Source organism: Plectropomus leopardus, chromosome 1 (assembly GCF_008729295.1).
Source record: "Plectropomus leopardus isolate mb chromosome 1, YSFRI_Pleo_2.0, whole genome shotgun sequence".
Lineage (NCBI taxonomy): Eukaryota > Metazoa > Chordata > Actinopteri > Perciformes > Serranidae > Plectropomus > Plectropomus leopardus.
This window is the reverse complement of record NC_056463.1, coordinates 26,110,667-26,135,504: the sequence shown is the minus strand read 5'-3', so window position 1 is coordinate 26,135,504 and position 24,838 is coordinate 26,110,667. Positions and strand designations below refer to the sequence as shown.

Sequence of the window (24,838 nt, the reverse complement as noted above, 5' to 3'; positions counted from 1 at the left end):
GGGAAGAAAAGGTAAGATGAGTTGTCAAATTTTCAAAGTAAGCTTGAGGTAAAAATGTTTTTTTGGTGCCCTGCTCCCCCAACAAGACCCCAACCCCCCACCTAAATTCTATTTTATTTAATTTTATTTCATGTATAGTGCCAATTCACAACAGAAGTCATTCAAGGTCACTTTTCATATAGAATAGGTCTAGACTGTTTTTACTAACTAAATATGCTTTATCAAATTTATGTTTCAGTCTCTACTGCGTCACTGTCAATTCTCCTCCACTCACACGGGGCTTTGCCTCGACACGCACGCTCTTGTGTTCAATTACACTCGGTTGGGTGGAGGCAGCTCTCTGTCGACTAAGCATAGTGGCGCTACATAGCACAAAAGGAAACAAAGGAAGAAGACGACTGAGATAAAACAGTCAGGTGATGTACTGAACTGTGTCGCTGTGATCTGAACTGGTGATCATTATGTTGTAGATCAAAACGCAAGTGTGCACTTACTGTGGTGCACAGTCCGTGCGCGCTCAGTGTCCTGTGTTTTACTGAACATCCAACATGCAGCAGCTGGTTAGAGAGTTAATAATAAAAATGCACAGAAACAGTTATTGTTTTGTTGTTACGAAACGTGCCTGAATACAGACTGTGAGCCAGCTGTCTGCACATTTGGATACTACTGAGAGCTGCTCTGGCCGCTCATGTTTGAACCCAAGTGACTGAGCCCAACAGATTAATTTAACCATTTTCAACCACTGACAGAAATGCCTACGTCTAATGAAAACAAATAACACATTTTGCCCATCACACAGCTAATCAATAGATTGCAGCAGACTGACAGCGAAGCCCTGTGACACAGACAAACAGCGTTTTTTCCTTTTAGCGCCACAGCGTCTGAACAGTAAAATGTTAAGAAGGGGGAAGTCCCTTCATCAGACTTCTACAGATGACTTTGTTTTAGTTCCAGTTTTTAATTCATAAGCTATAGATGAATACAGTACATACAATATGAATGGGGAATCATTTAAATTTTCTTTATCGGATGAAAAACATCAGCCACTACCATCTGTGAATCTCATCTTATTTGCCAATAGGCAATAAGGCAACTAGTCGAATACTGACTGATATGGACGATCAGCTGATAAATTGGTGAATCCCTACTGAGAACCAATCATTTGGAAAGTAAATGTGTTTTTCATCTGACTAAGGTAGAGCATATGACATAACAATATTTAAGTTGTCTCGTAACCACAATCCCAGGCGAGATCTACTCAAGTCATCACATTGCAATATGACAACAGGCTGTGACGGCTACCGTAGGAATAATGGATGACAGATGCATGATGGGAGAACTCTGCAGCGACGACAACTACAATATCTGAGTCTCCACTGCGCTCACCCATGAGGAGGGCTGGCTTGCGTGCGAGAGGCCTCAGATGGCTTCACCTCCCTTATGATGAAGGGAGACAGAAGCGAGGAGGGGAGAGACAGAGACAGAGACAAAGAAACAGCGGGTGAGGAGGAAAAGGCCAGAGAGGAGTGTGAAACCCCAGAGAGAAAAAGAGAGAGAAGGCGGCGTGGGGGACGGGGGAAGCACAATGATGTGATTAGCATCGATTCACAGGGGGAACAAATTTTCACTGCGCTCTATGACTGTTGTCATTGAACAGACAGGGAGGAAGTGGGCGGCCTGTTCACCTTAAACTTCAACTTGATCAGACGTTAAAAACAGAGTGCGATCCCGAGAAGAGATTTCAAGTTCATACTAAAAGAAGAATCTGTCGTTGCATGTTCTCTGATATGGAAAAAGCTGGAGCTGTTAATAGCTTCAGGTATTGAGACGTAGAGTGCGGCTGTCCACTTATATTTTTGTGACATTGCCACTATGGATTTTTTTTTCTCTTTCAAGAAATACTACAGAAAAGGAAGTCAAGAAAAACAGACTGTAGGTCAGATTCAGTCATGGTTGTAAACATGGTTATTGAAGAACTGTGCCGTTGTCTTTTGACTGTGCTCCTCAACCAGTTAGATAAATGCACAAACAGCCATACTTACAGATCACACACTTACACACTTAAAATAATATCTTCCAAAGTCCGAGTATATCAAAAAAATAAAACCCTCTGGTATAAAAGTGGGCATTTTGAAGATCTTAAGAAAATACTACTGCAGATCTGCACTTCACTGTAACTGACAACTGAAAACAGTCCGCTCAATATTTATCCTCAGCTATCATTCCTTTTGTTCTTATTTTCACAAAGTGGATGTTTTGAGAAGAAAAGAGAAAGCAAGAGTGTTTGCAGTGTGATTCCCACAATGCCTACTGCATATACTCCTCTCTGTTTGTGTGTTTCTGTGAGTGTGTGTTTGTGAGAGCCACACTGTTGTGTTTGAGGAGCTCATCAACAGAGCAGTCAATCATTCACTCCTTCAGGCTTTTCATTATTCTTTCAAAAGACCTCTTTAGCATAACACAGCCATTTCTTCTCCAAAGTAGCAAAATATACGCATACATGCAAACACAGACATACTCACTAAAAAACGCGCGTCTGTGCACAAATACAGCTACCCGCATACACAGTGCGCTACAACACTCCTGCAGCAGCTCTCTACATTAAAACAGGCTGCTTGTTAAGTTCTCTTCTTCTTGCTCTGTTGCCCTTCTCCATCTTTCGTCTTAACCTCGGTGTGTTTCTGTCTCTGCAGCACATGGTGTCTGACTTAAAGGAGAAGACAAAAAGTTCAAGCGCACTCGAGGAAAAACCCCACAGCACATCCAACAGTAGTGAATATGGGTTCAATGTTAAAGGCTACTCCAAGATATAGAAGGTGGGAGATTTAAACTGGTTTTAGTTTATATATTTTAAAAAAATAACTCGCATTAAACAAAACTTAAATTACAGCAAACTCTCAGCTTCAGTTTTATACAGTTACATATATTCACACATGGGAACTGCCCTGTATAACTGCAGTCTTTATCCACTGGACACTGAGCAGATCCAGTGGAGCAGTTGGGGGTTAAGTGCCTTGCTGAAGGGCATTTTGATTGCAGTTGCTGTGAGATGGGAGATCATGCTTTATTTATATTCCCTTCTCCCACATTTTCTCAGTTGGCTTACATCTGACCAACAATCTTTCAGTAACAAGCCAACTGTAACCTTTAGGCTGCAATTCTGCTACAGCAAATCTCTAGCAATCAGTCAATGAAAATGTTAACCACAAAAGGATGAAAGTATTTAAAACACTATGTGGGGTAACAGAGCCGGGCTCTAGAGGTGTGCTGCGCTAACTCAGTGAGACGGTGAGCTGATATAAATGGTGAATAATTGTCTCCTTACAGCTTATTGGCGTGTCGGCATTAGTTTGCATCTCCAGAGAGGGAGGGAGGTCGGACAGAGCGGCTCCTCTGTCTGCTCTCGCCTCCGGCAGCTTGGCTGCTTCAACTGTCTGATCGACTAGGGAAAGGGAGGCCGAGAGAGAGGAGGAGACAAGAAAGGCAAAAGAGAGAGGAGGAGGAAAGAAAGGTGAAAGAGAGAGAGAGAAAGGAGGAGGATGCAAAAGAGGGAGAGCAAAATTGGGAGGGAGACAGAAAAACAGCAGAGAAGAGAGAGAGAGAGGAAGGAGAAAAGTTGGAGGAGAGACAAACAGTAGAAGCAAGGAGAGCAGAGAGAATGAGACTTAAGACGGGAAGCAGGGACAGAGAGAAAACTGATGTAACCAGGGATTTGATAAGACAATTGAAAAGAGATCAATGAGAAGGGGTGCTTCAGGTGAACAAGAGAAATGGCAAACAGAAGTAGATGGTAATAATCATAACACAAACAAAGAATATTGTTGGTGGACTATGAGAGACTGACAGCTGGGCCAGGGGGCGGAGATGGAGGGAGGCTCCTCAACAGGGCGAAGCAGTCAAAGGCAAAACAAAGGAGTGATGCAACCAAAGCAAGACAGCTCAACCTGTTACACCACAGAGACTCTAACCCTCGCCTCTCGTCTCACACACAGCACAGACATACCAACACAGATCACATCATTGAAAAACCAGCCAGACAGTGTACCGTGCCAACTAACTGACATTTAACAGCTTTTGTTAGTATTCCCTGAAGAAACACGATGCTTGACAACTTTTATGGTTAGAGCTGTTGCATTCTCACGTGTGCATGATGGTTAACATACATACAGCATCCCCTGCTTTGTTGCTTAGCAACGCAAAAGGAGCATCACAGATTACTTTACACACTTCATGATTAATTTAGCACAAAGTGGCAAGATTGTCGTGAATAAGGTATTATAAATCAGCATGATTACTGTAATAAAAACTGTTCTTTTTTTAAATTGCTTGAAAATGAAACCCAAATTTTTACAGTTTTACCATCATTCTGAAGAGATCTGATAGTGCTGCAACAAGGTTTTATTTATTTCTTTGTGCCATAAGAAGTAACAGCAAAAACATATTATTCTAAAAAGGCAACACAATCAAATGTCTAAATCAGGCCAAAGGCTGTAGCAGGGAAGAAAAGAAAAAAAAAATGCGGGAAGTAGTTATTAACACAAACACCGGCACAGTGTTGTGTCCTGCTCCGAGGTGCGTCAATTCAGTTAGTGTGGAAGACCGTCATCAGTCATAGAAAGCTGCTGTTTTGACAGCAATCTATCTGACTCTGATGATTCATCGATCAAAACTGCTCCAGGGGATGCTGATTGAAAGTGTTGTCCATGCATTATTGGAAACTTTCAGAGACATTCAATGCGCATTAGTTGTAAGTGAAACATAACTATCGGCAAATGCCTCGTCTGATTAATTGATTCGTCACCGCCTGCCATGTTTGTTTTTGTTGAGGGGACAGGACATCTCTCACTAAAACTAATGATGAGACGGGCGAGCTGGTGTCAAACCGCAGTGACAGAGTGCTGAGCAGTGTGTGTGTGTGTGTGTGTGTGAGTGTGGTTGGAAGAGTGAATGAGTGCGTGATATGCGAGCGTACGTACATGCATGTGTCAGTGTCTGCGCGTGTGTGTTTCTGTACTGTATCTTGCCAGAGGAATCCCTCAGAAGGTCATGAATCCTGTCGAACACGAAGACACGCAGAGCGTGATTGATATGCGTAGTTACTTTATGGGAGCTGCTCATGCATGCCAATGAGCACTGTCTCAATTCACTTCATTCACAAGAGACCATTTAGATGCCTTGGCCCTTCCCCTGCCATCACAAGTAGAAAGGAAAGGAAGAGAAAGCGGGAGAAGGAGATAAGAGTGGTGGAGAGTGGAAACCCGAGGGAAGAGTCACAGACTTTATTGATTAACTGCAATAGAGGGAAGTGTTCATCTGACCCAAAGAAAGACTAATCACACACACATACACACACATAAATACACAAACACACACACACACACACACACACACACAAAAACAGCCTTATGACCAAAAGCCTGGGTGACTCACATTGCCTCATCATTTTTATCAGGATTCTTCTCTGCAGACAGGACGGAGAGAGATCAAACTGTTGATGTCATGACCCCATCCTTTTCATTTTGGCTCGATTGGAGCTCCAGATATCAAAACGCGTCTGGGACATTGATTTAACTTCTGACCTAACCGTTAAATGGCTGTTGTAAATGAAAGGACTAACCTTCAGTAACCTCTCTGGCGCTTTCAATCGACTGTAAACTGCCGTTTCTTCTCGTACACACTGATATAAACATGCATGCACACAATGAAATAATAAATAAATGTATATTATCTAACTGTGCAAGTTATTTTCTTTACATATGCTTCAATGAGTCACCAGCATACAAAGTCACCCAAATGTTTCCCTGTACCACTAAAAAAAACACAACCTCTCTTAAGCTAGTGCTGTGTATTCCATACAAACATGAATTTAAATGGTGCAGAATTCAGTGGCGGGTTTCCAAATTCAGACTGTGACCAGTAAGCTGCCTTTTTTTTCTCTCTGCCTTGTGTCTCCTAATTTGATTCTGATTTTGGTGCCATCCACGTCCGTATGCAATTTTCCATATGCAATTTTTCCTTCAGGCAGATTCAAAGGTTAAAAAAGAAGCTGTAGGAAAAACTGACAATACTGATATCCATTAAAATGCACATTCTTATACTAAAATTCAGTCACTTAATAGTAAATGGAGACATATATTAAAACACAAGAACACTGTGTTACAAATACAAAGTGTCATGACTGACGATGATGATATCTCCCTGTAAGCTACCATAGCTACCATCTAGAGGCAAATAACTAATATCTTATATTTTGTGGACAAGTTATGAATTATTTACATGAAGAAAAAAAATACTGAATGTATTGTTTGTTTACTCCAGAGCTGGCCTTGGGAAGGAGGAAAAGAGATCTGAAGTAGCTAAGGAACACAGCCAGCTTGATTAAGCATGGTAACTGTAGGCTTCTAAATCATTTCTAATGCAAAACCTGCTGCACAATTAACATTTTTGTAAGACTGTATTTATTCATTGTTTCAAAGGAATAATTCATCATTAGTCTGTATAAAAAAAGTCACTTCCTGGAGTCTTGTCATTGCTGTGGGTTTGAAAGCAATGTTGCCAATTTGGCGACTTTCTTGCTAGATTTCACAACTTTTCAGACCCTCTTAGTGACTTTATCTCAAAAAAGTGACTAGGAGCGGAGTAGGCGCCACTCACTGCAGAGTTGGGAATTTAGTTGTAGTGAGTTTCTGTGGTTATGTTGACACTCTGACTCTCTGGACTGAAAGTGCAAGAAAGTGATGCACTACAAGTACCATAGCTCTAATGCAATAAAGTTTTGTTGAGAGTTCTTATATTAGATCTAATTTGGCAATGTCCTGATGCTTTTATTGTGCTATATGCAAATGAACGTGCAATGGTGTCACCAATGTGCAAATGAGCATATGGTATCATTCTGCAAATTTTGAAGCTAGTGCTAGCTATGGGAAAAGAGTTGGCAGTCGTTGCTCCTGGCCAAGAACTAGTCTGGCCCTTAATTCCTTGTAAATGTCCCTGTCACTTTTACTTACTTTTTAATATTTCCTTTCTCATTATCTACATTTTTGAAGTGCCTGGACTGCCTCTCTGTGTATCCTTTGGTTTTGAATGTATTAAAAAATAGATATAATGTGTTAATTCTGTGAGCTTTAGAGGTGCGTGCAAGTGGGTTTTCTTAACTTTGGACAGAGCCAGGCTAAATGTCTCCCTCTGCTTCCAAATATTTTGCTAAGCTTACCTCACCAGATGCTGATTGTAGCTTCATATTCACTGTACAGACACAAGATTGGTATCTATCTGTAGGCCGATGGATATATTCAATTCATTAGATCAATTAGAATTTTTGTTTTTACACAATGTGTGAAATCATCACATCATCAATATCAGTTATTACAACATGCAGAGAAAGTTACGTAGAGGACTTGCTATATTAAGTCTCATGAATCACCTGAATCCCTTAAACTGTGACATAAGTAGATACATGATCTGTGCACCAGCCACGACTGTGGTGGCTCCACATGGCTAGCTGGCTCTTCTATCTCGTAGTAAAGGGTTGCATCGACAAAGCAGGAAAGACGGCACACTGATTTGCACTCTTGCTTTGTGTTTATTCACAAAAGGCAAAAAGGGTCAAGCCAGGAGGAGTCAAAAGACCAGTGCAGATTCTACTTTGTTAGGTCTGTCCTACCTGAGGGTTTGTAACGCTAGCCAGCTGAGATATCAGGCTGATGCCATGAATACATAAATGTATCAGATGCATTAGACTTTTCTGCTCCATAAGTGCTGAAAGTCACTATTAAAGAGGATGCCTGTGCTGTAACATAGTTAAGGCATGGAAAACAGAACAACAAACACACATGATGTGTTTTGGGGGTTTTTTGGTCTGTCAAAAACTAATATAAGAAAGGGTGAGGAAGCAGCCTGGTCAGGACAGTGAAAAACACACATATCAACTGATCACAACAAGCTGAGAGGTATTGATTAAATGACCACGGCGGAGGAAGAGACAGTAAGCCAACGTGAATCAATTACACACACGCGCGCACACACACAAGCACCAATCATCACTTCCCTGAGGGGAGCTTAATGCAGAGTGCAAACAGGAGAAAAACATTGGCAGAGAAAGAGTGATGGAACAGATAGACCAGGACAGAATCTTCTTTCCAAGAGAAACTTATTCTGGTTATCAAATAAGGAATCTCCATATGTCTAGTAATTCCGTAGGTCTTCATTCTTTCCTCAAAGTTTGGCTGATATTTTGATGCTGGTAGTTATTTATTGCAGTGTATATTTGTGTGCAGTGCTTTAGATTGGCCATGGTTTTCTCTGTGGATGACCACGGATGAGACAGAGTGTATTTGTTAGCCAACAGTACATTCAGCCAAAGCCAGCAGCTCGAGCCCCGATTCAACTTTCATTCATTTTATCCACACCAACCGAGGGTTTTTCTAGGATCATGAAATCGGCGTGTCAGGTTGTGTTTGATGGTGTGTGATACACCCGGTGATACCTGGGGTATGTGTGTGAACCTGTGTTTGTGAGGTGAGTGACTGTGTGTTTTCCACCACAATCACTGTAAGAGGGGAAAGAGATTGTGCGATCAACAAAAGTATCAGATGACAGCAAAAGCTAATAAAGGGGATCATTGGAGAGCAGAGGGTAGATTGGAAGGGCACAAAGGTGGAGAAACAAAAAAAAAACTGTAATGGAAAAGAGAGAGTGAGAGAGACGGGGAAGAAGAGCGGCAGTTTCTTGGCAGCACTGCAGGCTTCATATCCAAGGACAGTGAATCTTCTCTTTGAAATATTGTTCGATATAGATTATTGGCAGGCAAAGAGCACGCAATCCAAGAGGAAAGGGAGGCAAGAAGAAATTCAAAAGATTTCAACTTTGTCCATAGCTGAGCTTCTTTTAATGTCAATGTGAGATTTTGTCTATTTTCTCATACTTTTGAAGCAATCCTGAGAATTACCCCTTCGCACCTCACCCTGATCCTATCCTAAGATCCCAAAATGTTCTCTTTTTTTGCCATCTTACGATATTTTAGTCTTTGCTCCCAAGATAACAAAAAGGTCCAAAAACAACTCCAGAAATTTTAATAAATCTGGCTTAAGCAGGAAAGAGAGAGGTGAAATTCCAATTAAGTCTGCAAATCCCCGACTTATTACATCAAACACTTCTTATAAGGGAACTAACACACAGGTTTGGGGATGCATAACCAGGTGAATTTAATATGTGAATAAAATGACCGTAGCTGTTTGAAATGTAGACAGAGAGAGGTGAAAGAGAAGACAGAGAGAAAAGACAACAAGGCATTGGTGGGGGAGTCGGGGATGCGTCTGTTTTGAGGACTGGAGTGATGTGAAGTGATCAGGGGTTTGTAGAGCACGGTCAAACATGACTCGTTCTCGTCCATGGGAGTGTGCGCCCGCCGTACTCGAGCTTTCCGAGGATGAAAAGATGAAGAGAGGAGGGAGAGAGGGAGAGAGTTCCGACAGAGATGAAAACCCGCTTAGATCTTTGGCAGAGACGGACGGAGGGGGAGACGAGCGGAGAGCAAGGAGCGGGCGGGAGAAAGGAGCGAAGGACGGCGAAGAGGAGAAAATAAAGAGAAATGTGTGGCTGGCATTGTCTTTGTGAGCGCTCCATTCACAAAGCCTGTCGTATCTAATATACGCTGGGCTGACAGGCCGAGGAAGAGGAGAGGAGAGAGGACAGATGAAAAAAAACAGGGGAGAACATAGACAGCTAGCTGCCTTATTGGGTTTCATGAGCACAGCTTAGAGATTTTGTTGATATCCAACATTTTCTGCAAACAAAACACTTTCTTTCTATCTGCTAATCATCAGTCATGTAGTGTTAATTCAGGGGGACACATTTCGTCTATAATGTCTATAACATTAACTACCGGTTGCATTGAGAGATGTTAACATCCAAAATATTACCCACACGGTTACACCCAAGTGGTTCTGAATCCAGTGATTCAAGCAGCATCTGAGCACAGTAACATAAAAATAACATTAATATATATTCTATACATGGCCATTAGCTTTATGTGTAGTCTATAGAGCTGCAACTAAAAGTATTTCAGTTATTAGTCCATCTGACTACTGACCACTTTTTTTCCTGAGAAACCAATGCCAGCAACGTGGGTCTAGAGATGGCAAAATCCATCAGTTTGTCATTATACAAGGTACATGGTATATTTATTTGTCATTTTTCTTAAATGTGGTTTAAGAAAAAATGAAATTAAAGTTGACCCCAAATCCTGCTACATCTTTTTGGTGTCGAAGGAGGAGTTGAGGAGCCTCACAGTCTGTGGAAAGAAGCTGCTCCGTAGTCTGGTGGTTCTGCAGCGGATACTTCTGTATGTTTTCCCAGATGGCAGCAGGGTGAAGAGACTGCGGCTGGGTGGCTTCTGTCTTTCAGTGTCCTTTAGGGTCTGAGCAGACACCTCACTTCACAGAGGTCACTGATGCTCTGTAGATGGGAACTGGTGATGTTCCGGGCAGTTTAATCACCCGCTGTAGAGCCTTCCTGTTCTGAGCTGTGCCTGAACCATGCCAGTTTGTGATGTTTCCACTCAGTATGCTTTCTATTGATCCTCTGTAGAACTCAACCAGGATCTTACTCTGGAATTTAGCCTTCCTAACTTTCCATAGGAAGTAGAGCCTTTTCTGTGCATTTTTAACTTGGTTGGTGATGTGTGTTATGTGGGTCGGTCCATCATAGTGGTATCTCAACAACATTCGCCATGAAACTAAAGGCTGAAATACAGTAGCGGCAAAGCCACCCCTGCTTTTGTCTATGTAGAACCCTGCAGCAGCCAGCGCAGCGGCAGCTAGTCACGCGGCAGTGCTCGTGGTAATAAAGCCCCACAACACTGCATGTCATATTTATTTCTATAGCACATTTTGTACAGCAGGCGTTAACTCGGTATGCTTCTTTTTTTTCTAGTCTCACCACCCCTGAAAAAACATTTTTCCCCTCTTGCTCCCTGCTTGTACATCCCAGGTCCTCTAGCAATTCTTCTTCTCTGCTCCCATGGCAGCTAGACTCCTCTCCTCACCATGGATGTATAAAGAGAACTCTCATCTCTTGCTATCACTTCTCTCATCTGTCAAAGAATGGATGAGGACAGACTAGCTGTTGAGGTTAAGAAATATCCTAACTTATACGGCCCACAATCTTGCATTATGTAGAAGATGGAAAAAAGGTTATTGCATGATGAGCCACAACTCCGGAGTTTAGCAGTTCTGGTAAGAAATCGAGTTAAATCAGTAGTACAATTTAAATTAATGCAGAGTTGGCATAAGAACAGATTACAGACTTTCAGCAAAAGCCTTAGGGTCCCCCAGGAGGAGCTGGAAAGTGTTGCTGAGGAGAGGGATGTCAGGAATACTTTGCTCAGCCTGTTGCCTCCGCGACCTGGCTCCGGATAGGCGGATGAAAATAGATGGATGGATGTTCGGATGCATGGATGGATGATCTGTTGTTTGTTGATGCACTCCAGCGGGACTCTTCCTATTGGTGCTAGGGGCAACACTTAGCTTGTGTCGTGTATTTTTGACTTCAGACATTCACTCAGATCCTTTTAGATGAAATACTTGCAAAACTAATGACATTACCATTAGCCTCAGCTGTGTGCTAATTAGCACATGTTAGCATGCTAAGATGATAAGCAAGAATGGTGCTTAACATCAGTGTGTTAGCACTGTCATTCTGAGCATGTGCTATGTCAATGTTTAGCATGCATGGCTGTAGATTGTTAAAAAATGCATTGAATAACTGTTGATGACTAATGGATTAATCACCTTATTATTTAAGCACTAGTGTAGACTGAAGGCTGCTGTAGATTACTCATGTTTGTCAATTTTGAAGGTCTACAAAAGGAGTATCTGTGCAGATGGACCAAGTGAAAAAGATTTCCTGTTCGAAGACCCCGTTATTGTTGAAAGATCATTGTACCTCCAAGATCCCAATGAATTCTGAGTGTTAATGATGTGGTGAGGGCCATGTAAACATTAACTGAACATATACTGGCCTTAACTGACTGTAAAAAGATTGGAGCATAGGGACTAGATCATGTGCATATGTTTTTAAAAAACACATTTAAACACTTTTGACTGAAAAAATAATACTGAAGTAGTCGATGTAATTAAACCTAAAGTAAAGGAAACAAGATACGCAATGACCTCCAGTTTGAACTTGAACAATACATCAGTGTGCTGTTAGAGTTACTACAGCACATATTGATATCTTGATTAGACTTGTGTTCAGACAAAGTCGTGTACACAGACAAATCCACCCTTGCACAAACACAAACACACATGCATCTCTCTGAGTGGAGCTTCGTGCTGTTAAAATCAGCAGTTGCTTTGTGCCCGGGGGGTGGGTAAACACATCATGGCTTCTTGCAGTTTATTTGTACTAATTAAGTACAAAGTTTGGGGGTTTTGACATGAATAAAAAACACAATGATGTAAGATTTTCACAGATCTTAGCTGGACAAAAATCTGCTTCATCTTTTTTTTTCTTTTTCAAATGTTTAACCAACGATGTTACCTAAACGTCTAAATTCACATCAGGCCTCTCTTGCGGACACACATAAATCTCTCGCCTTAAACTACAAGACCTCTCCTGAGGCTTTCAAAAAGTTATCCTCACTCAAATCTTTTAATAGTGTGAGACTGAGCTTAATAGGGCACCCTGCTGGGCAAGCTGTGAACCCCTGCTATTTTATGTTTCAGCTCATCTCTTGACTGTCGCAAGTTAAGCCTACTGCCCTGTTATATGCCACTGTACACGCTCCATTAATATTGTCAATATTATTTGAAAATAAAGCAATCTCATGAGGGGGGGGGGGGGGGGGCACAGCTGATTCATAAGTCACGCCTTCTTTTAGAAAAGATACTACTGTAAGTGATGTTTGAAACTGGCTTTCCACACTACCTACACCATCTTACCCACCAACCTCTGGGTCTCTTGGAGCAACATCTGTTGAGACGGGGAAATATAGAGCAACGAAAAGAAAGAAAGAAACAGACAGAGGACAGTAACAGCTGGTGAGGCTTAAAAAATTGCAGCAAAGGTTTTTACGTCTTTCATTGTGTATGTGTGTGTGTGTGTGTGTGTGTGTGTGTGTGTGTGTGTGTGTGTGTGTGTGTGTTGTTTTTTTCCTGTGTTTGCACAGCATATGCCACACAAACCACCTTAGGTGTAACATATGGTTATTCTAGTCAATGTAGCTTTCTGGAGCAGGGTAGTCTTGATGAGGAGAGACAAGTAAAAAGTCTCCTTACTCTCTAGTTTCTGTGATGACACTGATGGAGAGGAGAGGGGAGAAAACAGAAAGTCACGAGGCAGAGAACAAAATACTCAAATGACAGGGAGAAAAGCACAGTATTTAGGAGAAAGAGAAGAAGTGGAGATAAGGCCGTGTGGTGTGGAGGTCATGTGCCTCACATCATCCATCTGCCTGATTGTCAACCTGACCTTATTCTATTTAACCATAATGCTTCAACTCACTTTGATGGCACACATAGAAGTGTGTGAGTTCACATGCAAACACATGCAGTGCCAGATAGCATAGGGGCACTTGATGCGCAGTGGCAGTGCATGTGAAAAAAAGGCAAAAATTCTTGTCTGTGTACGCACAAGAGTGCAGCGGAGAGCAGCCAACAATGCATAACGGTCAGCCCAGGTGAAGTGGTTGGAAGGAAGGAGATACTAAGAAAGGATGTCGATAAAGAGAAGAGCGAGAAGAAACGCTTGAATAAAAGGTCAAAGTAAGAGCTGGAGGTAAGGCAGGGAGGCAGATGTGTGTGTGGATGTCTGTGTGGAGGGAGGAGGTTCCTCACAAGTAAAGTGGAGACCAGATATTATGTATTCTATCCGTTCAAACGGTCATGCCAAAAAGTGACTGAAATTGGAAAATTGAAACTAACAGAGAAAGGCAGACAGACAAAGAGTCACCGGCACAGAAATGCTGAGGCAGACAGAGGAAGAAAGGCACAAAGAGAAATTTCCTAACAAGAGCAATGTGTAAATCATGCAGAGAGAGAGACGAAGAAAAGGTGAAAGGGATAAAGTATTGAGTGCAGGTAGAAATACAGACTCAATTGTAAGAGACAGAGAAACAGCAGCAATTACTTAAGACTTAAATAGAACTTCCTGTCAGCCTGTCAGAATAGCCTGACTTCTGATATTGATATCAGATACCACACACAACCACTGGATCCATTTTACTAACTGATACATTAAACGCCATTAATGTGTCACTCTTCATTTCTCGCGGGCCCTTTTCAGCAGCATAACAACACTGATTGGTGACATTCTTAGTTGGCTACCCCTCAGTGGCCCAGAAAAATATGAGTACAGTGTAATAAATAAGATTAAAATAAAACAGAATACCCACTTGCCTGAATGGGCTAGTGGCAAAAAAAAAGTAGAATTACCGACTTTCGGTTATATGTCTCCACGCATAAGTCAAGTTGTACAAACAGCTTAGATCCATGTCTGTGAAAACATGGATGCTGCACGTTTCCCTCGGTAGCACAGAAAGTCTATAAAATCAACATCGCCTGAAGATAGGCACCAGTGACTAGTGTCAACAATTCAGTATCTGCCCAAATGTCTCCCCCTATGTTTATGTGTTATGATGTGAAGTTATAACCAGAAAAGTGTCTTTGCAGAACATCATGATGTCACAGTGAGGTTGACCTTTTGGATATAAAATGCCATCACTTATCATTTTATCCTATTGGACACTGGTGTGAAATTTTGTTGTAATTACAAATGAATTCTTGAGTTATGGCCTAAAACATGTTTTGTACGGTCACAGTGGCCTCGACCTTGACAACAGAATCCTAATTGGTTCATTCTTGAGTCCAAATGGACATTTGTGCCAAACATAAGAAAACTCAAGGTGTTTTTAAAAAATATTGTGTTCGAGAGAATGAGACAGATGCAAGGTCACACTGACTTTGACCTTTGACCACCAAATCTAATCAGGCCATCATTAAGTCCAAGTGGATGTTTGTGCCAAATTTGAAGACATTCCCTCAATGCATTGAACAGATAGATATCGACGGACAGATGAACTGACAGATGCACAACCCTGAAAACACACTCTTATCACTGGTGTGATAACACTCACACACTCAGTCACTCACTGAGTCACTCACTAGCTAACAAAGGAATCAGGTGGAATCACAAAAAGAAAAATGTTAGAGACAATTTGGAATGACATTTAATTCTTTTTAATTGATAAAAGCACAGGCATTCTAGGAGTATGCACTGCGCACAAGTGCTAGCTGTATCTGATGTTTATGATATTTATGTAACTGATGAGTAGAAAATGTACCATATTCTTTTTAAGAATATAATTAACATTCTTTGACACAATAACAGTATAATGTAGCACTGTTTTCCCTCAGTGCCAAACTGCTATCTTTATTTTCACTCAGAGTAAGAGAACTGTGAAAGATTGTTAGGGGGTACAGGGGAATTACATCTGGTGCATTTGGCAAAGACAAGCCATGATAATTACAATTACTGAAGGTGTGTGCGGAGGAGAGGAGATGGAAAGAAAAATAGAAAAGACAATAATGCACATTAACAACTGTTGTGAAAGCGTAAATCTGGCTCATCTGAAAACAGCTTGATAACACACTCACAAAAATGCCGCCTTCATAAAAGCTGGAGCATTTGCTAAGCAAAACTGTTATGGAAATCACCACATGGTCAAGTGGTTTGTAATGCACATCAAACATAACCCTTCTCAGAATATCATATGTCATCACCCCTCTTCTTTTTGCACAATGTCCGGAGTTTGTGAAAGGAGAGAGACAGAAAGCTAGAGAGGAGAGGGAGGGGAAGGGGAAGGAGCAGAGATGGGGTTTAAAGGATAACTGCAAGTGAGAGACTTCTTAAGTGATGTGAGAGAGAGTTTAAATTCAATTTGCTATGCTTTGGAATTTGTATTCTGAGTGATGACTAAGAAGAGGAGATGGGTTTAAAATCTTACCGAACACAGACTCACATACAGGTACGCACTATTTCTGACAGTATGCGTTTTAGTATGTTTTAATTCATTTCAGAGAGCCAAAAAATTCAGTTATCAGTGAAAAAACTGAAATTGCTGAAAAGTAAAACTCAAAATGTGTATGTGTAACATCCAGTACCATCAGCTATGATGGATTATGAGCTATAGGGCTGCCCTGGATGAGCCCTTATATGAAATTGGAGCAGTGAGCTGCACGTTAAAACCTGACAGGGGCAGCTGGCCAAGGATTACCTTCACTGGCTGTTTGGTTTGAAAGCGAGGTCCGCAGGTTAATGTAGACTAGGAACTTTTTTTTAAAACTTAAATGTTATGCTTGCTGAGAAAAAAATGTATATAAAAAAAAAAAAATAATTGTGTTATTAGTTAGGGCTGGAGCAAATACCAGCATGCGCTGGGCAGACACAGTACAAGCTACACAGGTCATCCATCTATCACGGGGCTAACACACATAGATTTACAGTCATGTTCCAAAACATTTTCACTCCCAACTCATTAAATACCAATGCTTTGTTAACGCTCTAGGTACTAGGTCAAACCAAGAAAATTACAATGTATGAGGAAATGTTATGTGAATTAATGTACCTAACGTACACAAGAGTCAAAAATGTTACCGAACATTGTCGATGGCAGGATAGGGTTTGGCTGGGCTACAGCCCACCCAGAAATTGCCTTAGCCCCACCTTAGACCTACCACTAAACAACCAAGAAAAGTACCATATCAACTCTTTTAATTTTCATCTATGTTTGCCTGTACTCTGTGCTCTACTGACAAGGTCCAACAGCGCCTCTGCATCTTAACAGTTAAGTGCAGTGTCATGTAGTTATGGTGGCAGCTTCACACATGAAACTGATCCGAGTTCAGGAGTTAAATCGCCTTTCATTCATTAAATTTCCTGGTTGGTAAACAACGTAAGGTTATCACTGACTTGAGATAAGTGACACAGCTCGGACATGCTGCATCACTGACGTTACTCACGTGCCGCCGCGCCTTCACCAGCTAAAATTCACCACTTACTACTGTCAAAACTAGCTAGTATCTAACCGAATTTAAGTTGGGAAAATTGAAATGTCAAAATGGACCATTTCATTTTCAAATGATAGAAAATGTGCCAGGCATGTTGGATAACTTTTACATCCACACCTGAGGAGGAACAGGACAGGGAGGAGCCCGCTTCCTCCACCTGCCAGAGCAAGTGAATGTAAATATATTTAAATCAATCAATTCAATGTCTCTCTCTCTCTCTCTCTCTCTCTCTCTCTCATATTTTGGTGTTTGCGTGTGTGTGATACATGATTTCAAATGCGCAAGGTCTGGCTGCCGGTGTGTCAGTGCAAGGAGTCAGTGCAATCATCCTATAGAAATCATCTCAACTCATGCATTATTTCTGTTTTTTTCTCAGCAAAAAATAACATCTTTTTTGTGGCACTATCCCTACTGACTGGTTGCTACAAAACACCCCCATTTGGAGCCTAAAAAGCCAGTAGAAACACAGCAATGACACTGCAGCCTTTATAAGAGCCGGAGATGAGGGCAAATAGGAGGGCAGCCAGGTATCAGACCTGTGCAGAGCATTAGAACAAAAACAGCAATATCACCAACAGCAATATTATCCAAAACACAGGTTTCACTCTCAGTGGTGTCTGTGAGCCTGATAAGACCATCCTGATGACGTGAGCTTAACACTCTGCCTCACTCTCTCCATCACTCTGGACTCTCTTCCGCCGTAACACTTTCCAGAAATTAAAATCCATTCAGAGCCAATAAGGGATCCGCGTCAAATACAGGCCTCCACTTGCAGAACAGTAATGGCATCTCCCACGGTCGCCCCAATTCAACAAGTTAGCAGAGTAAACACAGCAATAAGTGAAGTTAAATCAGTAATAGTGTTGATAACATCAAATAAACAACAAGAGGATGGACTCATGGAGTTTATCAGAGGAAATGATGAAAAGACTGAGTCTCATTGCCATGCAGATCAGTGTTCACAATGCTTTGGACAGACAACAAGGGCACTGCCAGCCAGTATTAAGCAGTCCAGAGGCAGCTAGGTGCTGAATGAGAAATGGCAAAATATGCTGGCAACGCCAGTGTATCGCTAAAACCTCATCGGGATTGTTGTCAACAAGGTACACATCACATACAAATGGCAAACATACATAAATTGTACTTTTTTTATATCTATTGTTACTATCTAATCTAACAATGAGTTTGTTTGTCAAGGTGAGAACATATGCCCACAGAAAATGTTTGGAGTGGCAGAGAGTCCCGACTGATACAGTGAAAGACAAATAATGGTGAGGTCATGTGCTCAGGATTACCAAGTTAGGTGTCCGTGACATGAAAAGTACTTTTACAAAAAGTCAAGTGAGACCACCGTACAAGGATTTGTTGTTCACAGTGTAGCATTATTAGGGAAAGAAAATAGTGCATACCCCAGATGCATCAATGGCTAGTGTACTGAGTCCATGCAGATTCAGGGATGCAGGACGCATACCTTGCAACAAGACTGAGACAGGTTGCACAGTGTGACTGGTTGACAAGCATTTTAATGAGAGCAAATATCCCCCATAAAGAATTCCTTTCACATATTTGTAATTATCACATTGCCTTTTAATACCTACCTGTAACCATAGCAACTTCTGATTGGCCACCTCCTGGGCAGCACAATTAGCATCACATATTTTACTAGGATGGAAAATAATAAATTCTTTTCTTTCAAACCTGTTGGTACCTGAAAGCCTTTCATTAGTTGTAGATGGTACTTAATAAAGACATGTAGTTCTGCATGACTTGCAACCTGTCCTTTGTGAACTGAAAGTTAAGTTAATTTCCTGTCTTTGCCAGACACAAGATCTCTTTCTTCCTGCCCTCATGAAAAATCAGGGCTGTGGTGGAATCCAGAGCTGTAGAGATTCTTCTTCTAATCAAACTTGATTTTTGGCTTTAATAAATTACTAAGTGAACATTTTTATAAATCTTTAGACCGGTCATTTCATTAACTCATGTGTGATCATTAAATACACAAGGTCTCCATTAATTACAGACGAAACATTTGTAAATGAACTATCAAACTAAAAGCATTGTATTTAAAACAATCCCTGTGTCAGAATGTTCCGAATTTTTAAAAATGTTAAATTTGGAAAGTGTCAAGCCTTAGATATCTTAGATTTACTTCAGTGGGAGAAAAGATAGTGAGATAGAGAAAAGAACCCAAACAGAATAAAGACTTTTGAAAGTCTCACACTCTTGGAAGGTATTCTTGTCAGTCTGTCTGTCTCCTGTTGGCATATTAGATCTCTTTATATATGATAATGCCTCTGTCCTCCATGACGTATTTGATGTTATATGCACGGATATATCAGCCAAACTCACACAGGCAGAAGAACACTGAGGGTGGATAAAGATCCCAATGGATTATATCCCAACTGAGCATGCATCAGATACTGACTTAGCTAACAAGAATGAACTGTGTAAGCTCCAAAATTCATTGCAAGTGGGAGGTAAAATGTCCAAATGGGGCTTATAGTCAAGAAATGCAGTCTGCTGAAATACAAGGTAAAAACGGACATCTGTGCTTCCTAATTGACCGTGTGATGTTGAGCATGCAGGCCGTCTCTGTCTGACAACATGTTAGTGTATTCTCCACGCTGACACAAGTATTTAATTCAATGCAATAATCATATTCAGTAGTATTTCCACTTCTTCATAGCAAACACACCCTCTGAAGAACACTGCCCATTGTAAACAGAGTCAAAGAAGCAAAGAACCCCATATTGCAGCAGTGCTGTTCCAGTGTATTTTTTTCATCTACGGTTCATGAGCCCAGCCAGGGTGGGGAAACTATGCCTGGAGGGTCCCGACGGCTTGAAAAGGCTGCTGACATGTTTTTCCAAGGCATTTTTTCCAGGGTGAGAGACAATATTTTCCAAATTTGCAATATATGCCACAGAAAACAAATACTCCTAAATGTGTTTGAAAGACAGATTGTGACTCATCAACAACATGTTATTTAACAGCAGATTAAATATTAACTCGCAGCTAAGAAGAGTCAGACGCGAAACCCCAGAGGAGGGTGGATAGTAAGACAATAACAGATTGATGAAGAGAGATTAAGTGAGAACGAGAGGCAAAGAAAGGCAACAAAAGGACAAATGGTAAAAAGAAAGCAGAAAATAAGACAGAAAAAATAAGACAGCAACTACAGCATGGACCTGCTTAATTACAATGAGCACCACCTTACAATAGTATGTACCACATGAGAAACGTATCACTTAATGTGCGATTAAAACTTTCATCAGCTTAAACCACACTATCGTGAAAGGTTAGTAAAGGCTATCATGACATCATGTTCTTAATGAATCTTCAAATATGAAGTAAGACACAGAAAAGACCTCTCTGAGGGAAAAATCACAGGCTGAGTGCCACTCTGGATTCTTAAAGAGGCTAATAATGAATTTAGAAATAGTGTGAAGTTGGTCATGGAAGAGTCATTTTGTACATCCAACACAAAATTATAAAATATAATCAACGCATTTAACAGAATGAGCTTCAGCCCGTGGTGTAACAAGTGTGAAAAACAATGGGATTTTTTGGGACGTTTTTCCTTAAATTTGTTCTTCTACTCATGACGTGGTCCTAATCCACAGATTTGTTTCAACCTGTGTTGTTATTATGATGAATCCCATTGTCCTTGTAATTTCAAAGCATCTGCTAATTACTACTAAATAGCAATGATAAGCAACCAACCAATCCACAAAAAAGGCCATGAGACTAAGTCTCTGGTGAGCTCGGCAAATGGTGTTTTGTTTTATCTCCAAGGTAATCATAAGTGATAACGTTAAGGCCTGCTGTATTGCAAATCACAGATGTTTCTTTTCATTTCAAATTTTGCTCTGCAGACCACGAGGGTTGTTTGACTAGGAGGGCCAAAGTTCAAGGCGCAATGTTATGACAAAGAAGTACATCGTTTTTGCGTACATACTGCACACAAAGGGCACCTGCAGCACCTACTAAAAGTAACTCAAAACACTGAAAAATTAAGTAGTTCTGTTAAGGTACCACTATAGGAAGTAAACACCAAATGAACTATTATTATTGTAGCATTATAAGTGAATAAAAAATAAAACAAAAAAAGATGCACGGGATGCTATTACTCATTCAGCGTACGCTGTATCCAGAGAAGGTCGAACAACTGATGAGGTGAAAAAAAAATCTCAAAACTGAGGCCAAATATTTGCACCTGACCTGACCACAGGAGGTGGACAGGCTAACCCGCATTACTCTGTAAGCAGATGTACATGAGCTTGGTGGATATATTGCCTCCTCATGGCGTGATCTGTTACCTTGCACAGGGTGCAGAAATTACATTAAACTTCAATTAATAGCCCAGGCGATTATTTGGTCTAATCACTGAACTCAACAGGCTTATATTTGGAACAGGTGTTTATATGGGATGAGTTTTTAATGTTGCTAAGCAAAGATGGAAATTCAATTAAATAGTTTTTTTTTGTTGTTGTTGGCGCCTGTCTTGTTTACTATGCCGGTGTTACTCTTTTCTTGAATTGTAAAGAATCTTACCAAGCTAATGATGTGTGCAGCATGTCCATATTGATAAAAGTTTAAACATATATACGGGGATTTGCATGATCTAAGTAGCTAACTAACGTTCCTGTGGGTAGCCAACAACTTGGTTTTATATATCCAAAGAACTAAAAATGAACTGCATGGCAACTAGGCCAGGCTTCTAATTGAGACAGGCGCTTATTCGTAAAAATGTGTGGCCACACCCGGCTAGTAAAAGGGACTGTGTGTTTAATTGGGACTGAGCTTTTATTTGAAGTTTATCGGCAGGCCTACTTTGGGTTTACGTATAAGTAGTGTGATACTTCATTAATTATTGGATGTAATTTTCAAATTCAATTTAAGTTTTAGTGTAGTGTGTGTCTTCAAAGACCATAATGCTTTAGAAAATAATGAGAATAATGAATGAAAATAACATAAATCATGAAAAATATTTAAATCCGATCATATGACTGCATTATGAAAGAAAACACACTAACAAACTACTTTGCACAAACATGTCAACACTCATATATTCTTAAGTGTGCTCTTGAGTTTGCTTAGAATTAGCTGCATACAGTAAGTCAGCTTGAATGTCTTACACACGCCACATATCATGAACAATAAGACACAGAGCATCAAGTGATTTTCTGTGTGTCTCTCACGTACGTACAGATAGTGAACATTAAACCACACAAACAGTATTAACCATTTCAGCAGCACATTTTTTGCACACAAACACACAGGTGGAAACACACACAGACAAATACACACACACACAAAGCGTGAGGCCCTTTGAGCTTTCTGTGTTGTCATCCAAGCACCTCTGTAGTTTCACTCTGGGTTTCAGAAAGACAGAATTGGGGGGAAAAAAACAAGACAACAGAGTCTTTTGAAGTCTCCTCTCCCCTGTTGTGTCAAATAACTTTGACAACAGTGGAGGAGGAGCGTGATGAGAGCAAGAGGAGATGGATCCTAATTGGCTGCATGAAGAAGGGGAGGACAATACCAAGGAAGCTTCTTGATAAAACGCAGAGCTGTGAGTGACAGCTTGGGTGCGTGCATGGTGACAGCACTCACAGGCTAGTATTCAATTCACTCCAGTGACAACACGCAATCAGTGGATTTATTTACAGGTAAATCCCAAGAGGAAGTACAGCCAATGCGGAGCTGCCTTAGCCTGCATTCATTCTAATGGCAAACAGGGCGACTCCAGTGACTGTCAGAGTCCATGAGAAAATGACCCTTCTTCTCATTTGATTTATTACCTCAGTAAACATGTTCTTCATTAGTTATGGTCTCAATTGTTAGTTACAAGTTTACTTTAATACAGCATTCATTCGGTAAAATATGGTACCAATTAGAGTAAAATAGACAAAAAACAGTGTATGCTTTTGCATGTGGCTGGCTTTTAATTGAATAGTCTCTACTATGGTGATTCAGGCACTCAGATTTATCACTCACCCCAGCTCCACTTATCTTATCATGTTGCCTTGCCAGTGGTAAATTTATAATAATTATAATTATTATATAATAATTTTTCACACAGAGTTCAACTTTGGTGAACTCTGACCAACCAATCTGCACCATTCACAAACAGCAATCCATCTTGATGTCATGTCCTGCTCTGAGTTAAGTTCCTGCTATTTTTCATTTTTGTCAATTCTTGCACTTCCTGTTTTATTTTGGTGTCTTACATCTCGTTTCAGATCCAACGTCCTGTCAAGTTTCCCTCTCGTGTGATTGCCTGCCCTGCCCTAATGTGTTTCCCCTGTGTTACATTGTCTCACCTGCCCCAGTGTATTTAGCCTCTGTCTTCCCACTCCTCTGTGCCAGATTGTTTTTACCACCGTGTGAGCTTTCCAGCATTCTTCCCAGTGTTTCTTGTGTATTGATATTCATCCTAGCTTGTTTTTTGACCACCCTTTTGCCTGCCGTTTTAGATACCGTTACCTGTGGACTGATTTACCGTGTTTTACCGACCTTGCTTGTAGTAAAGATCCTGAACTGCTTCTCTGCCTGTGCCTGCTTTATGAGTCCTTCATTTGTTTGAGCCTGACACTTGACAGTGCAGACTTTAGAGATATGGATGATTTATTACATCCAACAACCAAACTCCAAGATGGTGCCTATTTAGACCAATGACAATTCCTTGCCTGGAAAATGTGCCAAAAAGTTTCCAGCTCACAGGTGTTTATCCAGGATATTCAGCCCACGGACTATTATGAACAGTATTGTTTCTCCTGCTGGCTCCACCTGCGAGTTCCCTCTTGGCTAATAAACTTAACATTATGATGTTTTTGTTTGTCTTGTTTTTTTTTCAGCTCAAGGGAAGTTTGGCAAATATTAAAATCTCCATTGGTCAAAAATTCCTAATCAAAGGAGTAAGAGTTGACCTTATTGGCAGTTAAAGATGTCCTGGTTTGACAGATGTCTCCTTTATAATGGTGGTCTATGGGGAAAATGCTTTTTGGGCTACAATACTGCAAGTGGCCACTGGGAAAAATGATAGCAAAACTAAGTGGTGTTTTCTGGGGTCCTGTTTTGAGGTATCAGAGAGCTAGAAAGTCCAACATGGAGGAAGCTTTCAACGGTGCTTCTCCACGTTCTTTGATTTAACCAGCCCTGTCAGAATATAACCTGCTTTAGAAATGCCTGAACTTATTGTCCCATTAGCAGTTGCTACTACAACTAATAATTAGGGCCAAGTAGTCTCAAAACTTCTCCAGTCAAACAATACCAGCATGTGATCCTTCATGCTCCAGGAGTTTTATTGCCCTGGATCGCAAACTGTCACTGGCGTGGAGCTCACACTCCTGTAGCAGCAGCTAGAGCCCATACAGTCTGTGGTCTAGTGAAGTCGAGCGCTGAGTGGTTGTTCAGTGTGCTAGATGCCACTAAAATGTTTAGAAGTATGGCTGTACTAACACTTTTCCATTCACCTTATGGGTACTGAATGAACTGTTCTATTGGTATCTGTGCCACTTTAAGGGTACTGTTATTGGTACTGGTGTCGTCATGTTTTAAATGATTACCAGCCCTACTAATAATGCAGTACTCCACTGCAGTAATAATGAGGACACATTGAGGATACGCAGAAGTAGGATGGGGGAATTCTATAATGGCTGTTACTATACATATTCAAAAGCATGCAAGCATACAGCAACATCTTGCTCAAGGACACCATCATGAGTACAAGATACAGCAGCAACAAAGCTTTTCTTCTGCTTTTCTCA

General features: G+C 40.9%; 1 protein-coding gene across 1 annotated transcript in view; it reads right to left on the bottom strand.

The window, feature by feature from the left end:
- The window catches only part of LOC121943399 (MAM domain-containing glycosylphosphatidylinositol anchor protein 1), a 203,372-nt gene that overhangs the window by 147,649 nt on the left and 30,885 nt on the right, over positions 1-24,838 (bottom strand). The window lies entirely within an intron of this gene.